The following is a 12,616-nucleotide window of genomic DNA, read 5'->3' on the forward strand; positions in this document are numbered from 1 at the left end:
CCACTATGGCCACAACTTTAATGTCATTTCCATTCACTGAATTGCGCAGTGAAACAACTTCTCCTGTACCTATGAGTGATGAATCCTCTGTCGATACACCATAGCCTTGATACACTCCTCGATATAGCCAATCACTACCGTGTTAATAGCTCTTAATAGAACTACGTTAGGCTAGTGTCAAACTACACCAATCAATGCACAAGGCACTCCAGTGATCTAAAGTCTAAGGATCACATGCATCACCATTCGTTAGAGGATTTATTCCATAGACACTAGGGTTACCATCTATATGGAATCCTCTGATAGATCAGTCTAGTGAACTTGCCTATAGTAAGCACCCATGTGTTGCACCAGGTTGTTGGCAAACAACCTTGACAAGTGAGATCAATCACTGCCTTTCGACAAGGTCGTTCAACATTATGATAGTCTTACCGTATTATCTGTGTCCTTGGTTAGAATAATACTGGGGCTATAGATATTTCTATAATCGCCACCATATGTGATCATAGGGTTCTCACTATCAAGTTTTGAAACACTTGATACCCTCGTCACGGTTCTACCATCCTAAGGACATATATCAATACATACAATTATGATTTACATGATATAGCAGAAAATGTCTTTTATTGATTAGTAAACATTATTACAAAGAGTCAATTCTACAATAATCGATTGGGTCTAGGGCACATACTCTAACAAGGTTTGATCCTAAGTCCTCATGTTTTATTTTTGTTCAGTTGATGTTCGCAGTGTTTCAATTTTTGAGCACTTTCAATGTTGTATTATTATTCAATTAACAATTCATGATTAGTCTGATTCAAGGTTTTTATGGTGTTGAGAATTAATCTCTACTAAATCTATCATTCCATTTTCAGGGTTACATAAAATTTGCAGCTAGTTACAAGCCATGACTACATATGAGATGAAAGTGTTGTAATGGTTCAGATGCGGATGGTAAGGAGATATAGAGTACAAAATGAATTTTGGCCTTGATCATGTACATTTTTTTGTTTCCATTTCCTGGGGCCAATGAATGTGACATATATATTGTATCATGTTCTCTATGTAGAGAATTACAAAGTAAACATGTTGTTTAGTGGCATTATTATGGTTTGACTTGATTTGGAAGTAAGATTTTATAGTAATTTGTATATTTAATCTGTTGAAATTTAGCAAAAAATATAAATGTATCAAAATTTTCCCGTTCCCTTAAGTAACGAGATCATTCTTGTTATTATGCTAACTTTCTAAGATGTTCCTTGAAAAACAGGGTCGTTAAATTGTTCGTTCCAAACATAATCCACACCGTGACGTAAAGGAATGGGTTGTTTAGAAAGGTCGTTCTTAATTCATAGAAGAAGTAATGGCCCGTTCATATACCATGAACGACCGTACTTATTCAATTGCACAGTGGCACTTTATATATTATTGGCTATTTTACTTAATATAGACAACCGTTCTGGATACGGCAACAACTGTGTATCTTTCCAAGCTGTTTTAGTAAGAAACAAGGTTGTTCCTTTGGTCGTCCTCCATTTTGTAATTCTATAGTGGTGAAGTGAAAAAATCTTTCAAGAAAGTAATAGTCGTTCAAATTACAAGAATGGTCGTTTTAATTTCAGTAACAACCATTCAAATTAAAAGAACAACCGTTTTAATTTCAATAAGCTCGTGACACTTATAAACAGGGTTGTTCAAAATCCCATTCCTTGAAATATATTTTAAAACCAATAAATATTATCAAAATTTAAAATGAAAAATTATGATACAAAGAATTCTTTCAAAAAAGTAACAACCGTTCAAATTACAAGAATGGATATTTTAATTTCAATAACAACCATTCAAATTAAAAGAACGGCCAATTTTAATTTCAATAAGCCCGTGACAACTAGAAATGCAGTCGTTCAAAATCTCGTTCCTTGAAACGTATTTTTAACGCAAATAAGAGTGCGTTTGATTCAAGGAATGTTTTATTGCGGGGGATTGTTGTATTACTGGAAAGATAAATTACCAAGGAATCTTTAGAGAAATATGTTTGGTTGGTTAGAATAAATTGGTGGGTATGTTATAATAATATGTTTGGTTGAGATGATAAATTAGTGGGTATGTTATATAAATTACTAAATTGCCCTCCTTTTTAAATAATAATATAATATTATTTTATTCTATTATTTTTTAAATTATTTCTTTTAACCCCCTATATTTGAAATTTTGCTAAAACACCCTAGCCATATAAAACTTTAATTTGTAGCAAAATCACCCCCCACCCACCCCAAGCCACTACCGACAACCAGCCACCACCACTGACAGCTGCCGTGATGGCGCACGACCAGCCGAATCTGACTAGTCGTGCACTGGTAAGACCTTTGATCCATGGCAAAAAATGGCTAGATCTAGCCGTGAAACGGCAGATCTGGTCGTTTCCTAACTTGCATCACAAATCCATGGCCGGAAACGTCCTTACCAACACACAACCGGCAAGATTCCACCAGTCTTTCCCTAATATGATGACTTTCGCTGGCAGCCAATGGTGGTGGCTAGCGGCCAACGGTGGTCTTGAGTGGCTGGGGGTATTTTGTTAACTTTTAAACTTTTTTGTGGTTGGGGTGTTTTAGCTCAAATGTATGGGGTCTGGGTAATTATTATTTGGTAGACATATGAGGGCAAATGTGTCCTAAATGATAAAAGATTAAGGGTAAAATAGGGTCAAAATTAAGATTACCTTGGTAATCTTATATTAACACCTATTGGGAAGGTAATCTGATTATCCCTAATATTACCAACACCAAACACTATTTGCAATAAAAAATTACGTAATATTTTATTACTTGACAACCAAACAAATGAATCTTGAAAATTACAAAGATTACAAGATTAATCTTATATCACCCGAATCAAACACAACCTAAATATTATCAAAATTTAAAATGAAAAATTATGATACAAAATTATTGGATAATGTTTTTAGCAGGTGCTTTACCTCGGACTTTCTAATGTTTGAAAAGAAATTAATTATACATGGAGACTTGAAATCAAATAACTATAATATTTTAAAATAATTATAATATTTTGAATTGAAATTAAATAATTATAATATTTTAAAAGTGTGTTTGGTGGCCGTAATTAATTATTTTAATTGAAATAAAAAAAAAAAATTTATATTATTTTAAAAGTGTGGTTGGTGACCTTTAATTAATTATTTGAATTAGTGAAGAATGATCGAAGCCGTTCTTTATTGATGCACTAGGGTTCTTATCAATGTTCTGAAAATCGGACCGGAAAATGACCCGTTCAAGGGTCCGGTTTTCGGTTTGACCGGTTTGACCGGTTGGATCGGTCGGTTGGACCGTAATTTGTAAAAAAAATTTAGTCCCTAAAGGTTTAAAATTCATCAAAAACACCCCTATGATACTCCCTTAAGGTTTGAAATCTATCTAAAACACCCCTGTCATGCGAAGATTCTGGTGAGTGGTGACGGCAGCGACGATCGACGGCCAATCGAAGCTGGAATCTTGGGGCTTTTGATGTGTAGGTGCCGGCGACTCTGATGATTGTGCCAAGGAGTTCCATCGACGCCGGAAATCGCCGGAATCAACAAAAGAACTCTGACGGTCGCGTGAAGTTTAGGTGAACGGCGAGCGACGATGGCTGGATGACGGCCACTGAAAATGGCAGGGTTTTGTAGTGGAGATGCCGTCAAGTCTAATGGCGATGATTTCTCCCTCGATCGGTGCCGGAATTCGGCGGGATTCAACTGCGATTGGACCGCGATTCGGCACTATTCCGGCGGTCCAGCCGCGGTCCAATCCGGTTTAAATGTAATTAGCGGTTTTTTACGTATTCCGGACCGGAAATGCTGCCGGTCACCGGTCGAACCGGTCCGACCGGACGGTCCGGTCCGGTTTTCAGAACCTTGGTTCTTATCATATGAACGGCTATTTTTCACTTGCTATAAAATTCTTCCTTTCCCATTCTACTCGAAAAAATTCTCTCAGACCTCTCTCAAAGTCGAAAGAACCCCTTCCAAAATCAAAGCCAACCCTCTCAATCAAGCCAAAATAGTATCAACCATGGCTAGAACAAAGAATTTAAAATATAGAAAAGAGGTATCTATCTTGGAAAGACTTTTGATTTTTCAGTTTTGGAAACCTTAGGATTGAAAGACGAGGTTAATACTTGGATTGTCAACTTGAGATGGCAAAGGCTTGTTGATATAAGATTAGATGGTTTCACACACTTGATTTATGAGTTTTTTAGTAGTTTAGATGTTTGGAGGGTGGAAGTGATGATTTCCCGCCATATACAATGTTATTTAGTTAAAGAATACTGAACATGTAGTGACGCCAGGGCAGTTAACGGCACGACTTGATTGTGATTGTGCTGGATTGTTTAATGCCCGAAGGCAGTGGGATTCTCGGGAAGCTTGGCATAGGGTTGGAGGACAGGGTGGGACGTATAACCCACATTTGTCGAAATCAACTAAATTAGCAAACCCCTCAATGAGAATTTTCCATAGGTTCATTATGTTCTCATTCAATGCTAGGAAACAATCTAATGGGTAAGTAACGGTGAGAGATTTGATTTTAATGGAAGTCGCATTGGATGGAAAACATGTGGATTCATGGATTCAGCCACCTTGTTAATTAGGAAATTGAGGGAGGTAATCAATGAGAAGGGTGATATTTCCTTGGGAATGCTAGTCACTTTTTCTGCGAGAGGTTAAACCTTGAGTTTACTAACATGGATGAACGTGGGAGAATAAAATTCGGTGATCAAAACTTATTGAATGCAATTTCTCTACAAAAAAAAAATGGGGATGATCAGAAAACTAGGCGAGGCCAATGGTAAATGATACCGGGAGAAGAAGAACAAGAAGAACAAGAAACACCACCTCAGGAAGCTGAATCCATAAGGCATGATGTGCCTGAATCCTCTACTGGAAGAGGAAACAGAGCAAGATCAGCAATTGCAGACAAATCTTACCTGAACTCTCTATTCGGATAATCTCAATATGAAGAAAGAACTCCTGATCTGGTACAACAAATATTACAACAATTAAGCTCAATCTCTAAAAGACTTGAGCAAACTAGCGCTAGCATCGATTCAAGGCTTCAACAAAATAATGCTAGCATCAATTCCCAATCGGCACATGTCCAAGACAGGTTCCAGAGCCTTGATGATCGCGTTGAGGATCTCTCGAATCAGTTTAAGTGTTTTGTTGCCGCATCATCCCATCAACGTTCACCTTTGCCTGAGTCCTAGGGATCACACCTTTTGTTTTTTCATTAACAGTGACTGTTATGTTGATCACTTAACTGACTAGTTTATGTATTGCAAAGTAATTTGGTGGGTAGGTGTAAGTTTGACCAATTCAATCGTTAATAGCATGACTGGCATTAATTTAGCTTCATTTTGTCAATTGGATGAACACCATTTCTTTTGTTCCACTAAACTACATAAATTGCATTGAAGCACTTTCCCAATCTTGGAGCAACAAATACAAAAGGGAAAAAAACTGCAAAAAAAAATGCAATAAAAATTGTTATATTTAACATTTCTCTCATGGAACCTAGTAAAAGTTTGATGAATGCCAAAGGGATCTCTCTCACTTAAGTCATTGCTTTCTATCTGATGAATGCAGATCCTAACAAGTTACAGTATAATCATTCAGAAAAGAATAAATATGCTATATTATTTCATGGAGGGATAAAAGAACAAAACAGTACAACCCGTCAGTCTCATTTTATTATAATCAAAGAATCCGTTAGGGCTATGTCTTGGAATGCAACATTATTGCCATTTACAAAAAATGTGCAATAAAGGAAAACCACAATGCGCCGTTGCATGACTTCTCTTATGAAACAAGAAATGTGAGACTTTACTATCAGTTTTCATCGGATTTCAGAAGACCCTTCCATTAGAAGTTGTCTGCATATGACTTCACCTGAAAAACAGAACATAAAATAAGCTTCACAATGTAAGACTTGGAAAGATTCGGACTCATGCAAACCAAATTTGGTTATTGGTTTTTGTTATTTGGTATCAAATGGCAGGACCAAGTTTTCCATTTGATACCCACCACACAACTGGGCTGGGGAATATGATATGTCCTACACAATGGAATAGAGAGTTCTTATGTCACTGCTTTTTCAGTGTTTAATTCAGAACACCCATTGTTGAAAGAGCAGCAACGTCCGTCATCTTTAAAACTGACTAGCTGAAATAAATTTGATTTACATTTCTTCCATAGTTTATAAGTTAAACTTGTAAATAGACTACCTCTATCATCATATAACCACTTGGAATACCAACTATATAATTTCTCATTTAATATGGTGATGCATAATTGTAATTGATACTGGATAAATATAATTACTTCAATTCAGTAGCTACAACTCTACTCAATTGCAGTCAAATGTTTTGGTCAAGTTATTCTTCTTCCTAGTTTAAAAAATGTCAGAATGGAACACAAATTATGCACCCGACTATAATATGGAGAAGCAAATAGCTAAAATGCCAATAAAAATGGTTAGTTAAGAGTATCAAACCTTCAGCAATGGTGTATGGCGCTTCCTGACCTGAAAATTAGTAAAAGAAGTGTCATCAATAATCAATAAGGTGGAAATTAAGAATGAACAGAAAAAATAAACATGTAACTTCACATGAAGCAACTGAGTGAAGATTTCATTAAATAATTGAAAATTATGAAATTAAGCACACAAATAAATAGGAACTACTCTATGAAAACCCAATAATTGTGACACAAAAACATTTAGGATGAAGAAGTATAGGTATTACCAAAATCTTCCAATTTGAAGCGAAGAAAGAGGACGGAATAAAAATTCTGAAATCATATTCTTAGTACCAACCAAGAAAATTATAAATTGCAAAACATCCATGAATCATAACATAGAGAAAGTGAACTATGTTTAATAGAAAGACTTCAATACAAAAATTAAACAACACGTACCACATACTCCCAACCGTGTCTCTCAGCAAATGCCTTTGCAGCTTCTTCACTATCAAAAGCATCACCTGCATTGGCATATGGGTCTCCTGTGGATGTCCAACCCATCAAAGGAATTTCCCACCTATAGCAATTTACTAAAACTTATGAAACAAGTAAAAGAGACTTATAATATTAAAAGAATTGCTTGACTTGCACTGGTTCAAGAAAGTAGCTAGATATTTCTATTATCTTTAAAGTATCACTAATTAAAGGCCATTCCAGTAGCCCAGCTAGAAACTAATGAGATTGCATTCAGCTAAAGGCCTTATAAGAAAAGATCCCTAAACAATGTATTATTGAACATAAGAGAATTCGGATTATACCGAAAGAAGCCATGTGGGAGAGGCCACTTCAATTGTTATGACCGCCAATTCTAATTCTATAGTCAAATTCCTTGCCAGTAAATAGAACCCAACTAAGTTGATAGTATTTAGTAAACTTGAGATAAAAAATAAATAAATAAGTAAATAAAATATACATACTTTTGAGTGGACATAAAATTCATTTTCCACCTCCAAACTTTTCCATATCCTTGCCGAGTAGCAGTTCTAGCAAGTGATTAAATTACAACTTGCCATAAGTATCGAAACGTGAAGAGAAAATCTTCATAACACGACCAATCAATCGCAACATATTAACTTCAATTAAAAACAAAAGTAAAAGCCCCAATTAATGTTCGTGTGTTAGGAATGTCAAAACCCTAATTAATCAAATCCATCTACATTTTATCATTTTATAAATACCAATTCTCTCAGAGAAGAAAACGTTATTCATCGTGACAGCAGCAACTGGGGTTTGTGGCTGTTGTTGGTTTCGGTCGGAGGTGAATATTAGTGACAATGGCTGTGCGGCTGCGTCTGAAGAAGGTGGGTGGTGTTCGTTTTAAATTCAATTTTTCTTTGCAAACCCTAAAATTCAATACGAACCACTCAAGATAAACAAGAAATCAAACTCCCGTCAGGTGATAACCCATAATATTAAGCAAAACACGAAAAAAAAAAAAAAATTGTTACTCACCAGTTCGTTGGTTTCACTTCTGGACAATTTGGTGGTGGTGGTGGCTTCGGCCGCTGCGTGATAATGGTTTCTATCAGAAGCTGCAGCTGGAGAATGGGGGTGGTGATGGTTTTGGCTGGTGGTGGCTGACTGGCTTCGGTTGTGAGTGTTGGAGCGTATGGGGTTTAACAAATTCAATTTTGCGTGGGAAAATTTTTTGGCAATGAGATTTTAGGGAAAATGATTTTCGAAGTTTAACTCTTTTTTATTGATTATTTTTATTTTATCCTATTCCACTGTTCTATTCTAAAAACTTAAAAATACATTTATTTCAATATTAAAAATATATTTATTTCAATATTCTCAAAATCAGCGTATGGGGTTTAACAAATTCAATTTTGCGTGGGAAAATTTTTTGGCAATGAGATTTTAGGGAAAATGATTTTCGAAGTTTAACTCTTTTTTATTCATTATTTTTATTTTATCCTATTCCACTGTTCTATTCTAAAAACTTAAAAATACATTTATTTCAATATTAAAAATATATTTATTTCAATATTCTCAAAATCTAATTCTATTTTATTCAACTCAAAATATTAATAATTATTTTTCTCATAAGCTCAATTCAATTTTACTTTTCCAAATTACTATTGTAAAAAACATCAAAATAATGAATCAAGCAAAGTTACATGATTTTGAATTTTAGGGTGTCTCAAGAAATTTTCCTTTTTCTTTTAAATTGAGTGGGAACTGGGAACTGACATTGCAACTTGGTTGATGTGGGCGATAAGTTGGCAGCTCAAAAAGGAAGTTGTGAGACAAAGTTTACTAGAGAAGGTTGTTGGTGTAACATTATTATTAGTATAATGTTTGTTAGGTCAAGGGTATAAACAATTATAAATAAAGTTACGGCTTCATTATAATTTATATAAATTCTATAGTGCAATTACATTTAAATAAAAGGTATTAAGGGTTCAATTGGTGCGACTTAAAAGTAGAGCTTATACAATAAGAGCTTATGAAAGAGTTAAAGACTTTTTCCCACCCAAATAATGGCTTAATGACACTTTCCGACTCATATACTTTTAAAATATAATTTTACTACCCAAATTTATATTCCACTAATGAATAAAGAGTAGACTTGGTCCAAGTTGTTAGAGCTTTTGAAGAAGGAAGACCGATGAGTTTTTTTATGGTGAAAGATTGGATGTTGGTTGTAGGGATTGATTAGAATTTAACTTGGGAGGGGCAGCTACACAAACTCTAATCGCTCAATTGTTAACGATTGGCAGGGTGGCAGAAGTAAGATTTGAAGGGTTTTGGTGGTAGTTTGGGGTCGCAATGATGCTAGAATCGAAAATAGAATATAAATTTGGGTAGTAAAGTGGTATTTTAAAAGTCTGTGGGTAGAAAAGTATCATTAAACTATTATTTAGGTGGGAAAAAATCATTTACTCGCTTATGAAAATATAACATTTATGAAAAAGTTGTTAGTTGTTTGGTTAGAAAAATATAAATGAGCTTTTTAGTATTAATTTGCCAGACTGGGCTTTGTAAACAAGAATAAATCAAGTCAAATATATAAAATAGAATAAGAATATTTTTGAAATCTCAAAAAGAGCTTATGGGTTTGAGTTTTTCCCGTAAGGGACTGTTTGGATCAGGGGTAAATAAGATAATGAGGGTAATATTCGTTTATTTTACAAGATTCCTATGTTTGTTTTACAAGTAATAAAATATTACAGGGGTAAATAAGATAATGAGGGTAATATTCGTTTATTTTACAAGATTCCTGTGTTTGTTTTACAAGTAATAAAATATTACAGTAATATTTTATTATAAATAGTGGTTACTATTGGTAATGTGAAGGGTAATCTTATTGCCTTACTAGAGGTTGTTATTAAAATATTACCGGGTTAATATGATTTTTCTTCCCATTTTGCCCTTAACTAAAAACCATTTCGGATACAATTGCCCTCAAATGTCTACCAAATAATAGTTACCCTAGCCTCCCTATATTTGAGAAATTAGCTAAAACACCCCGGCCACAAAAAAGTTTAAAAGTTAACAAAATACCCCTAACCACCCAAGACCACTGTCGGCCATGACTCACCACTATCGGTTGTCGGCGTTAGTCGCCATAATGGTGCACGATCAGCGGGATCTAGCCAGTCGTGAGCCGAAAGCTGCCAGATTTGACGTTTCTATGGCTGTTTCACGGCCAAAGATGTGACCATGAAAAGGCGAGATCTTTGGTTGTGACATTTCACGACTAAAGATCTGGCCTTTTCATTGCCAAATCTGTGGCCGTTTCACAGCCACATCTTTAGTCATGAAATGACCATAGATCTGGCTGTGAAAAGGCCATGGATCACAGATCCATGGCCATTTCCGGCTTTGTCGATGCACGATGAGCCATATACGGCCAATCGTGCACCATTTCGTCGATTGTCGATAGCGGTCGGTGGTGGTGGTTGGCTATTGGCAGTGGCTTGGGGTGGGTGGGGGTGATTTTGCTACAAATTAAAGTTTTATAGGGTTGGGGTGTTTTAGCAAAATTTTAAAGGGTTAAAAAAATGATTCAAAAAATAATAATAAAAAAATACTATTATATTAATATTTAAAAAGGAAGGTAATTTAATAATTTATATAACATACTCATCCATTTATCCTTCCAACCAAACATATTATTCACCAATTTATTCGAACCACCTAAACACATTTTCTAAATATTTTCAATAATCTTCAAAGTAATATTTATTTTCGTTAATATAATATACTCTTATAATAAAATATTATATGATCTAAACGCCCCTCACTCGTAAAATATCTTATTTGATATCTTATATGCGATTTTGAAATGTAACCAAACTATCTAAAAAACTTCAAAAGTGCTTATACCTTTGTTGATGGCTATTTTTGTCTACGGAAGCCCAATCACATAGTCAAGACTCAATCACGCAATTGAAACTCCAATTAAAGTACAAAGCTACAACTTAAACCTCAAATTATGTTTTAGGCCCAAATCACTACTTTTTGGACCTCAAATAAAGCTCATGGCATTTCCCAAATATACGCCCATGGCATCATCAACACGGTAGCCCTTTGGCAGTAAGACACTTTGACATGTAAGCCTAAGATATCCGAGCATTTTTTGACATGTAATCCAAGACGATTCTAAAAGCTCCTGACATTCTTTGACATGTAAGCCCAAGGCATTCTACCATTTTCTAACATGTAAGGCCAAGACATTCTAGCATTCTTTGACATGAAAGCGTAAGACAATTCTAAAAGCCTTTAACATTTTCTTACATGTAAGCCTAAATCATTATAACATTCACTAACAAGTAAGCCCAAGGCATTGTTTCATATAAGCCCATTACGCTTTCATGAGATAAGCCCTTGACATATGTTGCCAAAAAGCCCATCAAGAGATGATATAGATTGTCCCATAAAAGTCCATCACGTGATGACACCATTGTTAAAAGCCGATCACAAGAAGAGAAGATTTTCCCATATAAGCCCATCGTACGATGGCACCATTTCTAAAAGCCCATCAAGAGATAACACTATTGCTTAATGCGTTATTTCTTATGCATATTTAGCAGAAAAATGATAGAGTTACCGAAAAGTGTACATTGAAATTGTGTACCGAATGATATGATAAAATCCTGACCGTTGATTAATATTAACTTATAATGAATCAATGGTCAGGATTTTGCCAAGTCATTTGGTGCATAAATTCGGTGCACACCCATCGGTAACTGTAGCATTACTCTATTTAGCAAGTGCACTATTCGCAAAAAGTAATAAAATGATAAGAAAAGTATTGTTCCCATGAGGATAGTGTTACTAAGTACTGATTTCTCTAGTTTAAGTCCTAATTGAAGTAACAATAAATTGGATTGATGGAAAATTAATAAACTAAATACAAATTAATAAAATATAAAGGAATGATAATGAAATTGAAGCGTAACCCAATAACTTAACTGATTAAATAATGCTAAAAAATACTAGGGTGTTGATTTCACCTAGATACGCTAACCCAAATCATAAAATTTATTGCCTAAGTTCTAATTCTTTGATTGAAAATCAAATTTCCTAAGTTTTTTTATATTCCTTCTCAAGTTATATCACCCCACCTATTCCTATTAGCCTTCCGAACCAAAAAAATTGAAGTTTAATAGTTCAAGGTCTCTTAAACTTTGTGGAATTCTTTATAGATTTCATAGATTGCGTTTATCTATCTCTAATTTTCGCTCAATCTATGGTATTTATCCTAAGAGGCATGTATTATAAATCACTTCTCAGTCTAATTGTGAACAACACACATTTGAATGGTGATCAAGCATTCAAAAGTCATTAAGCAAAGAGATAAACACTCAATCATGAAATTAAAACTCAAAGTAAATCAATTCATATAAATTTGAATCATTATATCAAGGTTACATCAAACCCTAGCTAAACAACTCAGTTCATAATCAAAAACAAAATAACATACAAAAACAAGCTGAATCAAGGTTCATTATTGCAAAACAAGCAAAAGATAAAGAAATCTGCTCTAATTTGAAGCTCAAATCTTCAACTATCTTCTGCTTCCAAGAGTTGCCT

At 34.6% G+C, this 12,616-nt stretch overlaps 1 pseudogene; it reads right to left on the reverse strand.

Moving 5' to 3' along the window:
• Positions 1-5,639: 5,639 nt before the first annotated feature.
• LOC116142474 lies at positions 5,640-11,532 on the reverse strand (annotated as a pseudogene).
• Positions 11,533-12,616: the final 1,084 nt, after the last annotated feature.

The sequence above is a fragment of the Pistacia vera genome, unplaced genomic scaffold, assembly GCF_008641045.1.
Source record: "Pistacia vera cultivar Batoury unplaced genomic scaffold, PisVer_v2 Contig41, whole genome shotgun sequence".
Taxonomy (NCBI): domain Eukaryota; kingdom Viridiplantae; phylum Streptophyta; class Magnoliopsida; order Sapindales; family Anacardiaceae; genus Pistacia; species Pistacia vera.